The sequence below is a fragment of the Aricia agestis genome, chromosome 13 (assembly GCF_905147365.1).
Source record: "Aricia agestis chromosome 13, ilAriAges1.1, whole genome shotgun sequence".
Lineage (NCBI taxonomy): Eukaryota > Metazoa > Arthropoda > Insecta > Lepidoptera > Lycaenidae > Aricia > Aricia agestis.
The window spans coordinates 15,014,059-15,033,005 of NC_056418.1; positions in this window are offsets into that span (position 1 = coordinate 15,014,059).

The following is an 18,947-nucleotide window of genomic DNA, read 5'->3' on the forward strand; positions in this document are numbered from 1 at the left end:
TTAAAGTTACAGTTATAGTTAAAGTTAAAATAAGTTGGTGCAACCCACCCTTATACTATTGAGTATTTAAAATATGCATCTTTGCGCAGTATCTGTATATTATTTTGCCACAACAAACTTACCAAATATTTATAAAATAGATAGTTTAACTTTTAAGATTTCGCGCAAATGCCCTTATAATAAATATTAATTATGATGATTTTAATAAATGAAATGTAAGAGCATCAAATAGTTATTACTTTTCTAAATCTCAGAAAATATTGTTATTTACAATAGAAGTTGTACTATTATCTATTCTGTGATAGAAGTAAAATAATCTAAAACAAACTTTTGCGTTATTATAATACCTCTATAATTCTAAACGCCATGACGTGGTAGAGCCATCCTTCGGTACGAATGGGCCGGCTCGATCGGAGAAATACCACGGGCTCAAAGAAAACCGGCGTGAAACAGCGCTTGCGCTGGAGGCCCAATCCCCTACCCTATTCCCTTCACTACCCTTCCCTATTCGCTTCCTTACCCTCACCTTACACCTATTCCCTCTTAAAAGGCCGGCAACGCACCTGCAGCTCTTCTGATGTTCCGAATGTCCATGGGCGACGGAAGTTGCTTTTCAACAGGTGACCCGTTTGCTCGTTTACCCCCTTATTTCATTTAAAAAACTGTAGTCACTAGTCTAGTGGTATAGAGATTAGCTCCCGACTAAGAACAGTTATGGCCTATGGGTTTGATTGCCGCTTTGTAAAAAAATGTTTTCAGTAGAATGAGGATTAAATGCAATTAATGTTTTAATCATAAATTTAAAAAATAATAAGTAATAATAATGTATTAAAATTGTCACTAAGAATTCATATAAATATATAATAACTTGACATTTGTATTATAATAATATAATTTAGATATATCTATTGAATTGTTAAGTAAATCTTTCTGATGTCTTTTATTTATTTTTATTTTATTTATTTAAAGATACACCAACAACATATTGTGACAACATTAATAACTTAAAAACTAATACATTTTTGTTTTAAACTAACACAATAGCTAATTACAGGCGTATGCAACTGTTTTAGAGGTATTTGCTCCTTTCATTAAAAATAAGTTTCTAGAAGTGTGTCATAAGAAATGCTTAACTTACTATAATATTTTATGTAATAATTAATATAGTAAACAAACTTACAATTAATTAGAAGAACTAATATTTAATTTTATTTCATTGCAATTAAGAAAAAAAAAAACATGATTAATTTTTTGTGAGAATAACTACAAGTTTAGTAACAAGGTATCATCGGTTGAAACTAATTAGCAATAATATTTCTTCATAATGTATGTTAATAATTGGCAGGCAACCCCTACAGCCCAAGAATTTCTTAGTCTAGGGGCTGCGCAAATAATCTATGTAATAACTTGGGAACGACTCCTGCATAGTTTCAATGAAACCAGTTACCGTCACTGAATGTTTGGCTTTACGTACCTGGCCGTCAAAGGCAGATGAATTGCGCACGTTTGAACCGTATTGCCAACGAAGAAGATCTAAAACTACTAATCTGTCTTCATGTTCATATTCACACTGCAATTATGTAAACAACGTCGATTTAAGTCTGAAAATATCTTGGTCGAGCGTCATCACTCATTACCTGACATGCAGCGCCAAATTGTTTACCAAATTATTCGCTGAAAAGTCTTGACGGCCCGACTGAGGAATACGATAACGTCCAGCTATCCATTTTTAGGGTTCCGTAGTCAACAAGGAAGGGAAGGGAACCCTTATAGTTTCGGTCTGTCCGTCCGTCTGTCCGGACGGACGTCTGTCTTTCTGTTTGTCTGTCCGCGGTTGTGTTCAGAGGCTATAGGACCTACAAAGCAATAATTTGGCATAAGTACACATATTAATGATGCCGACAAAATGGTACTTACATCTTAATTTTTTTATGGTACTAGCCCTTACAGATCAAGCGGGAATGATTTTTTTTCGCGCCCACCCCGTCGTGTGGGGTGTTGTTGGATAGGTTTTTAAAAATATTAGACATGGGTATTCATAGATCAATTTCTGATTTAGGAATCCATTTGTGGAATATTAAGTTTTAAAGTGGAAAAAATTGTTAGAGTCCAGTAGAAGGGGATTCTACCAGCTAAACGGTTGTTTCTGGAAATGTGAAAAAATTCACAGCAGTAGGAAATATGCTGAATTTAAAAGGAAAACTATCACGGTTAAGAAGACTTTATAAGTTATTGAGTAATAGTCGATCAACTAAAAATGTATTCGGCGAAGTATGAAGGAACTTTTCGTTCGAATTCCTTTGAAAGTAACTGAGATGATGTTGTAAGGTAGTGTAAAATCTATATATATATATATATATATATATATATATATATATATATATATATATATATATATATATATATATATATATATATATATATATATATATATAAAACTCAAAGGTGACTGACTGACATGGTGATCTATCAACGCACAGCCCAAACCACTGGACCGATCAGGTTGAAATTTGGAATGCTGGTAGATAATATGACGTAGGCATTATACGTGGGAGAGCCATGCTTCGGCACGAATGGGCCGGCTTGACCGGATAAATACCACGTTCTCACAGAAAACCGGCGTGAAACAGCGCTTGCGCTGTGTTTCGCCGAGTGAGTGAGTTTACCGGAGGCCCAATCCCCTAACCCCTACCCTATTCCCTTCCCTACCCTCAACTATTCCCTTCCCTTCCCTTCCCTATCCTCCGCTATTACCCTATTCCCTCTTAAAAGGCCGGCAACGCACTTGCAGCTCTTCTGATGCTGCGAGTGTTCATGGGCGACGGAAGTTGCTTTCCATCAGGTGACCCGTTTGCTCGTTTGCCTCCTTATTTCATTAAAAAAAAAGGCATCCGCTAAGAAAGGAGTTTGATCAATTCTACCTCCACGGGGTTAAAATAGGGGATGAAAGTTTGTATATAATAATAATTCTTAACGCGAGCGAAGCCGCGGGCAAAAGCTCGTACGTTATAAATGTACAGTCATTGACCATACAAAAATTTAAAAAAACTGTCGGTACTACGGAACTCTATATTGCGCGTGGCCCGACACGCACTTGGCCGGTTTTTAAATTTCAACCAACATGGCCAAAATAGTAATTTTACAATTATCGAATGTTATAGTATGAACCTTTTATTATTCGTAGGTATGAACTTACACTTCTGTGCATAATAATTGAAGACGTAACATTTTATAAAGGGCTACTCATTTGTTCTTCTACAATTTGGTAGTAATTATCTCGTATCACGCTTATAGAAGCCAAGTTACTATTTTGTAATCTGTGCTAGAAGGTTCCGAGACAAACAAACAGCTTGGCAGCAGGCAAGTAGACTTCAAGGAAAAGCCAAAAATAAAAAATAAAAACCACGTCAAGCGCGGGGCAAGCACACATACTTGACTCTATCTTGACTCCAACATCAAGCAAACATTGTAAACGGTCAATATGCTTGATGCAATCAAAAATCTACGTGCTTGTTACCAAGCTGCTTGTTCATCACGAAACCCCAGGGTGAATCTACTCAAAATGGTATTTTAGGCCAAAAATTGTGTTTTTTAAAAACCCTTAAATATTGCTCTGAATGTTTCTGGTGTTAAAAGGCACCGAAATAGAATTCCCTTTCTGTAAGAGTCACGAAAAAAAATTTAAATAATTTAAGAGATATTTCTTCTTCTTCTTCTTTTAAAAATAAGAGATATTTAATATTAAGTAAAAACAAATATCTAGTAAAAACTGTTGGTTATGACAATGACAAAATTTGTGGAAAATGACGTGTTTACTTAGAATAATGACAATTTGTTGAGAATTATGATTATTTTAAAAATCTTATCCATATTCGGGCTGATTATATTATTATTATTATTATAAACGCCTCCGTGGTCCAGTGGTTCAAAGCGTGACTCTTGACTCAGAGGTTCGATTCCCGCGTTGGAAACATATTGTTAATTGTTATTTCCAAGTTTAGTAAGGACTTAGGACATTGCAAGCTGATCACCTGATTGTCTGACACTCAGAACAGGAAAATAAAATCTGACAAGTAAGATGATCCATGCGTCGGATCACGGATGGGCATGTAAAAGTCGGTCCTGTGCATCTCTCGCCAGTCGTGTCGGTCGTCCGTCCCACTGGGTTATGAGAGTTAAAAGGAATAGAGAGTGCTCATGTGTACTGCGCACACACTTGGGCACTATAAAATTACTCCTGCGTAACTGGCCTGGTTTTAATGAAACCAGCCACTGTCACCGAAACCGGTGTGGGGGTTATTATAAGTAAAAAATAGGATTTTCAATAAAACTTGTATGTTAGTAAAAGTGTTGATTTATTATAAAAATGTATTCCCTAAAATATAGCTAATACCAAAATCTGCCTTTAAAAAAATATATTCTACCTTTTCGAGTCACCTGCAATAAAAAATGTACACGCGCGGCTTCGCTCGCGTAAATTAGATATTTCACAGACAAATTAGGGCACAAAAAATAGCCTATGATCCTTCACGTGGTCAATTTCTTAATTCTTATCAGTTATCTGTACCAAATAACAGAAAAATTGCTCCAGTAGCTCGTGAGATAAGCCCCTTCAAATAATTTCCCCCGTTTTTTCCATTTTTTCCTCTATTTCTTAGCTCCTATTAGTCTTAGCGTGAAAAAATATAACCTATAGCCTTTCTCGATAAATGGGCTATCTAACACTGAAAGAATCTTTCAAATCGGACCAGTAGTTCCTGAAATTAGTGTGTTCAAATAAGCCCTCTTTTAAATAATTTCCCCCCGTTTTTTCCACACTTTCCTCTATTTCTGCGCTCCTATTATTTTTGGCGTGATAAAATATTCCTTATAGCCTTCCTCGATAAATGGGCTATCTAACAATGAAAGAATTTTACAAATCGGACCAGTAGTTCCTGAGATAAGCGCGTTCAAATAAGCCCTTTCAAATAATTTCCCTCCGTTTTGTCCACGTTTTCCTCTATTTCTTCGCTCCCATTATTCTTAGCGTGATAAAATATTGCCTATAGCCTTTCTCGATAGATGAGCTATCTAACACTGAAAGAATTTTTCAAATCGGACTAGTAGTTCCTGAGATTAACGCGTTCAAACAAACAAACAACCTCTCCTGCTTTATAATATTGAAGTGTAGATAACATTTTTACTACTTTTCTTACTATTCTACTACTATTTTTCGAAAATGTGTCAAAAAACTACCTCATTGTAATATTGACATTGCATCGATTAAATATATTTGTCCCTGTCTTCTAGAAATACAGTTACAGATTTGGTCATTATTCTGAATGATCGACATTATGTTTTTAGGGCTATTCAGGAAAAAGACGTTCAGGAAAATGAGGAATTCAATAAATTCGTTTATAATTAAGTATTGATATTAAGAAAACTAAGAAAATTATTAAGAACTTAGAAATGTTGCGGGCCTTTATAACTTGGTATAAAAAAAAGTAGTGAAAAACAGACAAATGTTGGCACACATCGAGAAAGGTAAATGACGTCTTATTTGGAAATTTTTGTAGAACGTATTTCAAAGACTCGCCTGCATAAAACGAAGACCTCTATCCACACTAAAGCACTGCGATCAAATAAAGTGAGCCAGCAGATTTTATCGCAAAATAAGTTTCAACCCGTCACGTTGAGTATATCGGTAAGGCATTCAAAACAAACAATGCGCAGGACAATAACGCGAATTTTATGAACATTTTAAAAATATAAAGTTGATGTGTTATTTGTTGGTATCGGATAGTTTATTAGTTCTTTATCTTCAAATTAACATTAAATTTTTAATCCTTTCTAGCTCATTTTTTTTATAAATAATAAATTGTAAGCGGCAGTATCGAAACGACACGCAAAAGTTTCATAATTTGGTACTTTTTTTTATAATAACTTTTGAAATATTAACTCTACTTTCAAATAGTTTTAGCAGCATTTTCGTAAGTTAATTAGACATTGAAATGCGTAATGTTACATCAAATTTACGAAGGCGTTTTGAACCCAACTTCGAAGACATGAATTTAGCAGCTTTACACAGTAGATTAATAATATTATTTATATACTATGTTAGTTCTTACCACAAAATTTATTAGGAAAATATTTAGACCCACTTGCACCATCTTAAAATGCCTCTTTCATTGTAGAAAAAAAGGAAAGCCATCATTCCTTCTGTAGAAGGAACGATGAAAATTTTCCTTTTTCATAAATCACGTCACGTCACGTCGCCGTTAAATCGTGATAAAGTGTAGTTAGTAAGTATGTATTATTATTTATATATATGTTAGTCATTAAGGTATATATTGTATGGGCCTACGTAGCCTGATATAAATAAACATATATATAAAAAAAACATTAAATTAAATCGCTATCATCTCTCTTTCAAACACACACAAATATCAAGAAGTCTCTCGTTATCATTTGAAACATCTCTCTATAACATTTTCAATCTACGATTGAGTGCTATTAATCTCTACTCGTTTTGGCGCAGGTAGGCCTAGCACTAGAAGTAATTAACCCAATATTTCAAGAGCGGTTTGACAGTGGCGGCGCCCTGGCAGAACAGTACGCGTATTGACGTGCCATGTTACATGTTGGCCGACGGCGGATGACGAGTGATTGCGTACGGGGTAGAGGCTGTGGCGACTCAACTGTGACTGAATTGCGATCGAATTGCGACTGAATTTTGACCGAATTAAGACTGAATCTCGATTGAATCCAGATTAAATTGTGACCGAATTGCAAATGAGTTTGACTTGCGACTTTAACCTGCGAGGTCAAAATATTAATCGGTCAAATTGCTAGTATATTTTTAAGAAAACAATAAAAATAAATATCCTCGAAAAGATCGAATTCCATGCAATCTGGGGCACTGCAGAAACCACAGCTGATGTATAATAGCTATACAATACTATACATTTTTAGAGAAGCTCAGTTTTAACCTATTTCAGGCGAGAAGTTCCAGATTCTATTCCCGGCCGGTTGCGTGCTCGTAACGCGAGGACACACGAGCGTCATATTATGAGTTGTGTGACAATTTGGTTTTTTTTGCCTAAAAATAGAAGAAGAAACACATCAATTTTTTTAACAACAGGAAAGAAAAAAAATCTACCTCATGAGTTTTGCATTTTCGTCACACAAAGAATAATACAAAACTAAGTATAAGAACCTTTCTAGAGGTTTACTGATTATAATATTATGCTCAATTTGTTTTAGTAAACATTCTGTTAAATTTTCTTTTGCTACCATAGTATACTTCGAAGATGGATGCATACTCCCTTACCTATACTTATTTGTTCTGTTTAAACTTCTATAGCGGATTTTCACGAACGAAGTAATTATTATACTTTTTGGAATTAATATCACTGCGTTCTTTTGTTTTAGGGTCCCAATTTAAATAAAAAGATTCTATACCCAAAAAGTCAATTTTATTCATAACTGTTAAAAATAATGAAAACTCAATTACTATGATATTGTGTCCCCACCCTAACACTGTCTAATTCTATATATATACGCGGAAACACGGACGGACAGAAGTAGATCACCGGGCTAGCCGGGAATTTCGTCCCCTCCTATATGCCGACTATCTGCTATACAAGAGGAGCACTAGGAGTCGAATGTCAGAGCCTTATGTTGAGTACTAGATGACGCCCGCAACTCCGTTGCGCCAAAATTCGTTTATCACGCGGGAACCGTACATTTTTTCGGGAAAAAAGTATTATATGTCCTTTCCTGGGACTCAAAGTATCTCCATACCGAATTTCAGCATAATCGGTTCAGAGGTTTGGGCGTGAAGAGGTAACAGACAGACGCACTTTCGTATTTATAATATTAGTATAGTGTGGGTGATATTTTTTGACTGGTTTAGAGTTTAGACTCGTCAGTGTAATCACCAATCAGCATTAAGTATTAACACTGAGCCATCGGAATGGAATGCGAAAGTGTGTCACTTTATATTTATTGATAAATTAAGGGAGTAATTCTTATTAAAATGATAGAATTATCACTCTTTAATTAAACATATAATGAACAAATAAATAACTTGTCATATTTAGTAAAATACCATGAGCTCATAGGCGCTTTGGTGACAAACAATACATTATACAAAACCATCGTCCTTTTTTCGCCAAGTCGAGTAAAATAGTTTACGTATTTTTGGACTATTTTCGTATTTTTAGGCACAGTTTTGGCCTACATACAATTCCACGGTATAGAATTCTTCGAATATATAATGGCTTTAAAATAGAAAGAGGACAGGGGAGCACCTGAGCCAAGAATCGTGTAATTATAGATTAATGACAGCTCAACTATTGATTAGTTTAACTAACGATGATTCATGTAGGCGTGAGCAAAATGGTTCGTAAGAAATTTTAGGTTTAAATTAGGTTCTGGTTTCTGTACATTACCTCAGAACAGTAATTTAAGTATACGGAAATTTAATCTTTTGATATACCTTAAATTAAAGTTAAAAGTTTAAATACTACCCATTTCTATTCGCACATTAATATTATATTTATTTAAATAAAATCTATACTTATTTGAATAATATTTTTTTTTCGAAATATTGGTTTTTCATTGGCACACTTGTAGTTGCTACAGTTGGTGAATCGAATTACATTCCCTTACGGCCGTTACCAATATTTGATCCATCTCTGGTTTTGCCCTACTAGCGATAGGAATAGCTCATAATTGACATAAAATATATGTCTCTAATGTCTAATGTGAGCTATTCCTATCTCTAGTAGGGCATAACCAGAGATAGATCAAATATTGGGAATGGCCGTAAGTAGAGTTCGCAAGATGTCAGATATCTGATATATATTTTTTTCGCAATATCAGAAGAGAGGTAGGTGTGTTGCCGGCCTTTTAAAAGAGAGTACGCTCTTTTCTTAGAGGTTCGCAGGTCGTATTGGTGCGAAAATGCTGCTGGCGACAGTCCACTTCAGAGCTTTGTGTTTTGCAGAAAGTTACGCTAAAACTCGCTCGTCTGCCCCCCTAGACAAGTGGCAAAGCGCTAACGCTAACGCTACAAAATGTATGCGATTTGACATAAGTCATCGCTTCGCTAGCGAATACTAATGTCAAATCTATACATTTTGTAGCGTTAGCGCTAGCGCTAGCGTTAGCGTTTTGCCACTTGTCTAGGGGGGCAGCTCAACCTTTACATAAATAAGCTGATCGAGGAGCTGAGCAGCACTAATGTTGGTTGTTCCATTGGCGGAGTAATGCTGAACAACATTAGTTATGCTGATGACATGATGCTGCTCAGTCCCTCGGTCAGTGGCCTCAGAAAACTGCTTAGTAAGTGTCAAGCGTATGCAGAGGCCCAAGGACTTAGGTATAACTCTAAGAAAAGTGAACTACTTGTTTTCCAACCCCGTGAACATAAAGTTAGCACAATACCACCGGTGTTTCTAAATGAAGTTCCACTTGGTAGAGTTCACAAATTTAAATACCTGGGTCATTGGGTAACTGATACTCTTACTGATGATGTAGACATTGAGAGGGAGCGAAGAGCATTGGCCGTGCGTGGGAACATGTTAGCTCGTAGATTTGCAAGATGCTCTGATGAGGTGAGGTGAAAAGTGACTTTATTTAAAGCTTACTGCCAGTCCTTTTACATATGCAATCTATGGGCGAGCTACAACCCGCGTACGATAAATGCTCTTCGTGTTCAGTACAATAATATCTTTAGAATGCTGTTAGGACTACCAAGGTACTGCAGTGCTTCAGGCATGTTTGCAGAAATGCGTACTGATGGCTTTAACGCCATAATAAGAAAAAAAGTGGCGTCATTGATGCGGCGTGTCAGAAGTAGTAATAACAGCATTCTAAGGGTATTGACTGATAATCTTGATGGTTTGGTAAGGCATTGGATAGAGGTTCACGTTAAATAGGTATAGGCACATAAAAAGTTCCAATGCCTCACCAATCCTAATACACAAATTGTTACTATTGTTATTTGATAATATTGTGATGTACTAACATAGTTTTTAAGTCTCAATTATATTTACTAACACTATGGATTCTTGTTGTGATCCGAAATAAAAAGTTATTATTATTATAAAAACGCACGTTGGAATACTGTCACTTTGGTTATGAGTTTATTGGTTATGAGGATGGCGTATTTTTCGCATACAACGATGGCGGAAAGTAGCAGGAGGTGTAACTCCAAACAATTCCTGTCTGCAGTCTGTCGCAAAATTTGGTGTACCTGATAGAGCAGATATTGTGCTATAGCTGCTGTCAAACGCCTGTCGCTTACCTGTCGCAAGATACGTAATCAATAATCATGCTATACGTGGGAGAGCCATGCTTCGGCACGAATGGGCCGGCTCGACCGGATAAATACCACGTTCTCACAGAAAACCGGCGTGAAACAGCGTTTGCGCTGTGTTTCGCCGAGTGAGTGAATTTCCGGAGGCCCAATCCCCTAAACCCTACCCTATTCCCTTCCCTACCCTCAACTATTCCCTTCCCTTCCCTTCCCTACCCTCCCCTATTACCCTATTCCCTCTTAAAAGGTCGGCAACGCAATTGCAGCTCTTCTGATGCTGCGAGTGTCCATGGGCGATGGAAGTTACTTTCCATCAGGTGACCCGTTTGCTCGTTTGCCCCCTTATTTCATAAAAAAAAAACCTGCCGTTTATACGTCCAGCAATGAGAGTTGCTGGAATTATATCTGCCACCAGGTGCCGCGGCCCGCGATGTAGCCGTCGAGTCTATCGTGATTCGTGTCAAATAAACATATTATTATCGTGACACATGACAGCTATATCGTGACATATGACACTATATACCCGACGGCTATATCGCGGCACCTGGTGGCAAATAGAATTTCACCAACCCTCATACGTAGCGGGAAGGAATTCGCCGGTATCGATGGCTCTGACGTGCCCACGTATGTTTTTATTGAAATTATTTCGGTCCGTAATGATTCATAAGCGGCCGAGCCAACTTTACGCTATTTTAAACAATTTATAGCGAGCTCTGTCATTAGCACACTTTATGGTATGAGTGGTGCTGGAAATATGTTGTGTGTTCTGTAATGTATGTCAGTACTCGTAACTCATATACGTCAGTCTTGTACCGAGGAAATTAATTGCTATTTGCTAGGCAGTTGACGGACCTACGTCGTTTGGTCGGCTTATGTCAATTCAATAATATAATAATAATAATCAGTTTATTTTAGACCATAGAACAGATCCATAATATAGAGTTAGTAAAAGTATAATATTTCCTTTGACTATGTTTGTAAAATGCGAGTGATAATTATTATAAAACTAGCTGTCCCGTTGAACTTCGTGTCACTTTAAAACCTTCCCTGGACTTCTACGAATATTTTAAGATTAAAATCAGCTCAATCCGTTCAGCCGTTTTCGAGTTTTCCAGAGAAAATCCATTTTTATATATAAGATAAATTATAAACAAAAATCTTTTTGATTTTTTTTTAATTTAAATAGTCTAAAAAGATTTTATAAAAAATATCCTACATAGAAACATGGGATACTTTTTAACTCGGGAAAATGTACTGTTCTAGAGGATTATATAAAAAGTATCCTACATAGAAGCATAGGCTACTTTTTAACCCGGAAAAATGTACGGTTTCAGAGCGATAAACTTATTTCTGCACAACGGAGTTACGGGCATCAACTAGTTAGTTACATAAAGTAAAATGTTTCAGTTTTATATGTTTACATATCTGCCTACATCGGCCCACTATATCCCCGGATACAGCGGTAAACAACTCACTGTGCTCATTACACTTTTAGAGGACCGGTTGGTCTCTCTAAAAGTTCACTAGAGGTCGGAGGAGTATAGAGTAGGGTTGTTGAGGAAATGATTATGAGGAAGAGGAGGAGGAAGAGGAATTTTCACGCGCAAATTTAGAGGATGCGGATGAGGAAGAGGATATTTTTTGAGGAAGAGGATGCGGATGAGGAAGCGGATGAGGAAGAGGATGATAGGAAATTATAAATACTAGCGGACCCAACCCAAAAGTCTTTGTCCTGTCTGTACATAACTAGGTACATAGGTACATTACACAAAATTTTTTTTTTTTTTTTTTAACCTTTATTTATCAATAAAAATTACAAAAACATGTTATACGGCGCAATATAAGCTTATACAAGTTTTACCATGCGCCGTCAATTCACCAGTCAGATTCCCCCCCTTCCCCACCGCCGGCTCTTGTCCCACCCTCGGGGACTTTTAGTATATTCATCTGGACACCTTTAGGAACAACTGTACCAACTTTCAAAACTACACGAATTATTCGGTCTGAATTCCTTAATTTTCTCAAGCTAAACATACACAACAACGCACACAAAAAAAAGATGAGTGAATGATACAATTCTCTGGCTCTGGCGTGTGCGTTGCCATGATTGGATTCGCGACGCGCATGCGCAGTGAAATTCCTCATAAATTCCTCTTAAATTTTGAGGAAACGATAGCGGAAGAGGATTTTTAAATTTTTATTTATGAGGATGCGGTAGCGGTTGAGGAACCCAAAATATTGCGGAACTTCCTCATTATGAGGAAATATATAGAGTAAAACTCGATATACTGTGGTGAACTAAAGTGGTTTATTGAACAATCTGTGCGGTTTATATACAAAAGTTTTACATAATTATTATTATTCTAAGTCTGTACAAAAGTTAAAAGATTAATTTCTATTGGTTGAGACATAAAGAAAGGGATAAAAATATTTACAAAAATTAGAAAGGGAAAAAATTGAATAAGAAATATTTACAAGCTAATTATGATTGCCGCGCGAGAAACTGGCCGCGCCGCGGCTCGCGGAGACCCCTCGCTCGACGTAGCCTCGATGAGAAGGCGCGTAGTGTTGTTGCGAAGAATTCTTATTAGAAAAACGCCTTTTTCAAGGCCGGTTTACGTCCGGTCTTATTACACGGACAGTTTCTCTCGTCATTGCGAACGTACGTTCTTTGCAGAGCGATTTTCTTCTGTGTTTCAACTTCTATAACGAACGTATACAAAGACGGCGTGCGTTCTTTTCAGAGCGCGTTGTTTTCTTTGTTTCAATCGGCGAACGAAACGTAGGTACTGCTACACACTCATCATCATCACCATCACGCTTTAAACATTGTTGACTAAAGTTTACAGAGCTCTACTTTAAAGTATCGAAATGAACGGAAAAAAATCTTGAAAGTTTTCTCGACCTAATATACTCGTATTGTTTTTATAACACGTTACTTATAATTTGCACTTAGGCGCCTCCGTGGTCTAGTGGTTTAGCGTGGCTCTTGACTCGGAGGTCGTGGGTTCAATTCCCGCGTTGGTAACATAATATTATTTCCAAGTTTGGTTAGGACAATGCAGGCTGATCACCTGATTGTCTGACAAGTAAGATGATCCATGCGTCGGATGGGCATGTAAAAAGTCGGTCCTGCGCCTGAGCTCTCGCCAGTCTGGGTTAAGAGAGTGAAAGGAATAGAGAGTGCTCTTGTGTACTGCGCACACACTTGGGCACTATAAAATTGCTCCTGCGTAACAGGCCTGGTTTCAATGAAACCGACCACCGTTACCGAAACCGGTGTGGGGAGTATTATTATTATTATTACTTATAATTTAGGGATAGGACATTACTGCAATATTTTTACGTTAGACAGCAGCACCAGCATTGACAGTAAACAAAATGTTTTGTTCGATGTTTGACAAAGTTTCTGACAATGTAATTCTATGCCCAACATGTCGGATTTTGGTCTCATTATATTTTACTGTATGACTGTGTTAGAAGCATAATATTAATATACCTAGCGGAATAGAGCAACAATCTCGAGCTGTCAAACGAAACCAAAATTGGTTTTCATCTGTGTGAAAAATATGTGTACGTGTATGCGTAGGTACACATATTTTTCACTTACTCCAGCATGATTGAACATGAATTCTATGAGATTAAATTGTCAACGTGCGGCACGTGCCGACTGGACGTCAAAAAAAGAGTGCTGCTGTCATGTATCACACGTCTCTTTTTACCACGCAGTGTTACCTGATAGTGACATCTCGCTTGCTCAGGCCTTTGTTTCTCTATTCCGCTAGGTATGTTAACTTTATCATTAGAAGCGTCTTCTACTTCGAACTTTGCGTAATGTTCCTTAATTTTACCGTAGACTTTTCATACTAATTACGTACCGATTCTACGCAATTACACAAATTATAACATTGAGTACGGACTTTCCCTTGAAATTAACCTTCCGAAATACTAGTAATTAATGTAAAACGTTTAATTCACGCAAGGCAAAGCTGAAAATACATCGTAATACGTCGTAATACAGCAATACACGACGTAACACGCCGCCAAGAATTCGGATTGATTCTAACATTGACCTCGGTATTGGAGAGTGCTGGAGAACCTTGGAGCTATATTAAACATGTAGGTATCAGGTATGATAGTAGTGCATTTAGAACTGCCAATAGAGAAAGAACTCAGAGACGAATATTATAATTACTTAACTGTAATAGGCTACTTGACCTCATTTTTTTCTTCATGCTAATCGCTTCATAATCATTCATTTTCACAAAAAAAAAACTAATATTTTAATATTTTATACTGTAGAAACCCATAAAAATGTTGATTGAAAAATATGCCTTATAAATGGCGCCGAAAACACTGTCCGCCATAGTGTGACGACATTTTGTATTTTAAGCTCTATTTATTGAACATTTTTTAATGTGCTAAATGTACGAGTCTAAAAGTGCCCAAAAATTATAAAAGAATTAAATAAGAAATTAGAAATCATTTGTAATGTTGAAAACTTTTGGAAAAGTTTTGGCCATTTCATTTCCCGTCTACAATAAATGGAGATAATATATAAAACTGATGTTTTATTTGAATTATTCAAGAAAATATATTTTAGAAATCTTTCTAGGCTTATTCTTATTATTTATGTACAAATAAACTTACATATAACGAGCGCGATAAATAAAATATATTAAATTACGAGTATGATGACGTCACATCCAAATCGGAAGTACCGCAAAAGCGTTTTCGTCAGTACAAATCATAATATTTTCATAAAATCATATTTTCAAATCGACTTTATTTATCAATCACTAGCTTTTATTTGATGATAAGGGTGAAATACGGTTTCCTAGGCCAAGTTCTACTAGAAATATGCATTTTTTCAACGAAATTGAATATAGGTCAAGTAGCCTATTAAATGATTATAACTGTAACTGTAAAAACGACCAAAGAACACAAAAACTTTACATGATGTCGAGGCTAATAATAAAGTTTCATAAAAATGTTTATTTGAAGTTTTCGACACATTCAATCAAAGGCTGTTCAATCAAACAGCTAGCCCTTTGATTGACTGAACAACGCCATTCAATCACACGTCTAGCTTTTTAATTGAATATTTAAGTCGCTCAAAACGTTCAACACTACAGCTGATTCAAAAGTTCAGAGCTCACCACCGCGGCGCTAGGTGCGTTTTGTTTACAATATGGCGTCAACTAACCGGTAGTTTGTGGTTGTATTAAGATATTTTTCGTAAATATACATTATTACAAGTATTATTGAAGAGACATAAATTATTTGTATCTTAATCTGCTTGTTATCTTTACGCTTGTGTAATAATAACACTAAGCTAATGGTCACCATAGTTAAATAATTTACCTTCCGACCAGTTGGCCAAGGGTCACCTAGCTGTAGTGTTGAACGTTGCAGTCAACAAGTCGGCGAAACGACGTATAGCCGTGTGACTGAATGGCGTTGTTCAGTCAAAGGGCTAGCTGTTTGATTGAACGGCTATTTAAACCAGTTGGCTGCGACATATACGACGGCTAAAATGTATCACGTGGGCTCCGGCCTGACCGAGCATAACACCTCGCTCGGTCGGAAGATCTTCCATTGTGGCCACCGCGCGTATTCCATAGCGTCATTTTCAGCGCTTTATTTGAAGCCAGAGTCTCTGAAACTCGCCAGCTGTCCCTCGCGCTATAATGGTACATTTCAGGCCATATTATTTAATACCTGACATCGAAGATGACATTCTTGGTATCAGAATAAGATCCCAGAACTGCATGAATGAGAAAGTTATAATAATCCACAAGCATGTAAACGTGTTTCAATACACTCCAGTATAGTATTTATTATACTTAAACTCGGCTTGACACGCTACCGCGTGTCTAGATGTAAGAGTCATATAGAACTGTATTATAAAACACCCACGAGTACAGGAGTTTATGTATATAAATATGTGCGAATATAATCCAGCATAGTATTTTACGTAAGCATGAAATATGTTGCAATAAACAGACAATATATAGATGTTTGGACTGAATTGTAACCATAATATCAGGGAGAATTTAGCACCATCTGGCCACTCTAGTCCAGTCAATAATAGTGTAATATGATGAGTGACAAATCCATGAATGAATACTACTGGAAGCTGTCCAGCCCTGCGCCCTAAATATAGGACGAAGACGCGTCTAGTTCTGACTACTGACTAACATCTTACTTATGATGCATATTTGCCTGCTAGAGCATGTAATAAGAGGTAGTGACAATTTTATTTTATATAAAGTGGCTTTGATTACTGAAAAACTAGATCTGGGTTCCGATTCTTAAAAGTCAAATGTCGTTTCCCTATTCCACTTGACAGTATTTGAACACGCGTGTAAACCCATTGCCAGCGATCAAAAAACATTCGACTTTGTGAATCAGGCGGAGGTTTTGAGTGAGCTAAAATAAAAAAAATATTCTTGGCATAATTTAAAAATATAATCTGGTGCTAAATACAAATGAGATATAATTTATGCATCCTCCATCACCTTAGTCGCCACAATATTTTTCCCTCTTGCACATCTTCACAGTTTGTTTCTTGTTTTGAATTTTCCGTTTTTGGCCTTATGACAATGATACAAAAAGACTTCGTAAACTTTACTAAAATAAATTGTTTAGACTTAAGTTTTCGATTAAATAGATTTTTTTAACATAACATTATCAGTTTGTTATTATTTTTTTTTAGCAATATTCCGCGAAAACAACTTCCACCTTTAAGTAAATGAGTGAGTGTACGCATAGGCATGCGTACAGCACCTCCCTCCTCCCACACTGCCTATGCGTACACTCGCATGCAAGAACTTGCAAACACCACCACCACACAAGCAATAATTTTGGCAAATCCGTGCAAGGCCCCTCACCACCATGCAGGTTGAAAACCTCGACGCGCGTTTCGCCCCAACACCGGAGCATCCTCAGGATGTGGACTCTACGAACAACGTCCGTTAAGTAAGGTTTTCAACCTGCATGGTGGTGAGGGGCCTTGCACGGATTTGCCAACATTATTGCTTGTGTGATGGTGGTGTTTGCAAGTTCTTGCATGCGAGTGTACGCATAGGCAGTGTGGGAGGAGGGAGGTGCTGTACGCATGCCTATGCGTACACTCACTCATTTACTTAAAGGTGGAAGTTGTTTTCGCGGAATATTGCTAAAAAAAATAATAATAACAAACTAAATTTAAACTATGGATTTCCGCAAAGTAACGCCTGATTCCATTAACTATATAACATTATCACATTATAATTTGCGATAAATTAAATGAGAATAAAACAATTTTCTGGAACATATTTGTTATGATTTATGTAATTCAGTACTAAGTTTATTGTTTTTAGAATACAAAATTATTATAACTTAACTATTTTTGAGTAAATTAGATAGTAGTTTTAATATTTACATCTGGCCACACTGACAATGTGCAATCCTATCTCTACGATCGCTTCACTTGGAGTGGGGGTTGACGATTAAAAATGGTGTATAAATACCCCAAGAGCGCAGTACGATGTGAATTTTGACGGGGAACAATTGTAAGAGGAATCTCTGCCCGAAGGTGTATATATATATATATATATATATATATATATATATATATATATATATATATATATATATATATATATATATATATATATATATATATATATATATATATATATATATATATATATAAGATAAATTATTGAGGATTTTCAAAATAAACCACAAATTGTTGCTCTGAAAATATAAAGCTTTGTTTTATTTAACACGCTCTTACATTTTTACAATAAGTAATTGTTGTTTATCTAAAATACAAGACAATAGTCTATCTCACCTGAAAATATAAAGAAACGACATTTGAAGTTTACTAATATCGATTCCTCAACTTTATCCTTTCTAAATCTTTCTAAGTTTTTAAAACAATTTTCACAAATAAAATAATCTTGGCGCTACTCCGCCATTTTCATTGGATCCTGTCACATGTGACAAGCAAATGTCAATGCACTCTACACACCACAGATAAAAAAAATTAAAAAAACAAGAGTTAATGAAATGTCATTTCATTACATCTCCCCCCCTAAGTGAGAAAATCCGAAATAATAAATCTATTTAACCATCTCAAAGTTTTCTCCATATTAGTTTACCTATATTTCATATTCTTCAGCATCTATCGTCACGGGTTGTAGTTTTGTTATGTGGAATAAGGTTGATTCTGATTTTCTGTTACCTGTGTCAATCCTATAAATAGAGTTTGAAATCTTCTCTACTATCTTGAATGGGCCTATTAATAATTCGTCTAATTTTTTTCTATTTAGTCTGTGTCCATTCTCTACATATACACTGTCTCCTATCTCTAACTCTAGAGTTTTTCTATTTCTATCAAATATTTTCTTGTTGTAGTTGTGGGATTTTATTGTATTCTCCAATGCCAATTTTCTATCCGCAATCCACTTGTCTTCTTTTTGTATTGTTTTAATTTCATTTGGTAGAATACTGACATTTGTACCATCCAGTAAATATTTTGGTGCAAAACCTGTAACCGAGTGTTCTGTTTCATTATATTTCTGTATACATTCTCTTGCTATTGTTGTCCATGTTCTGTTATTACTTTTCTCGTTTGTTTTACATCTTATTTTAT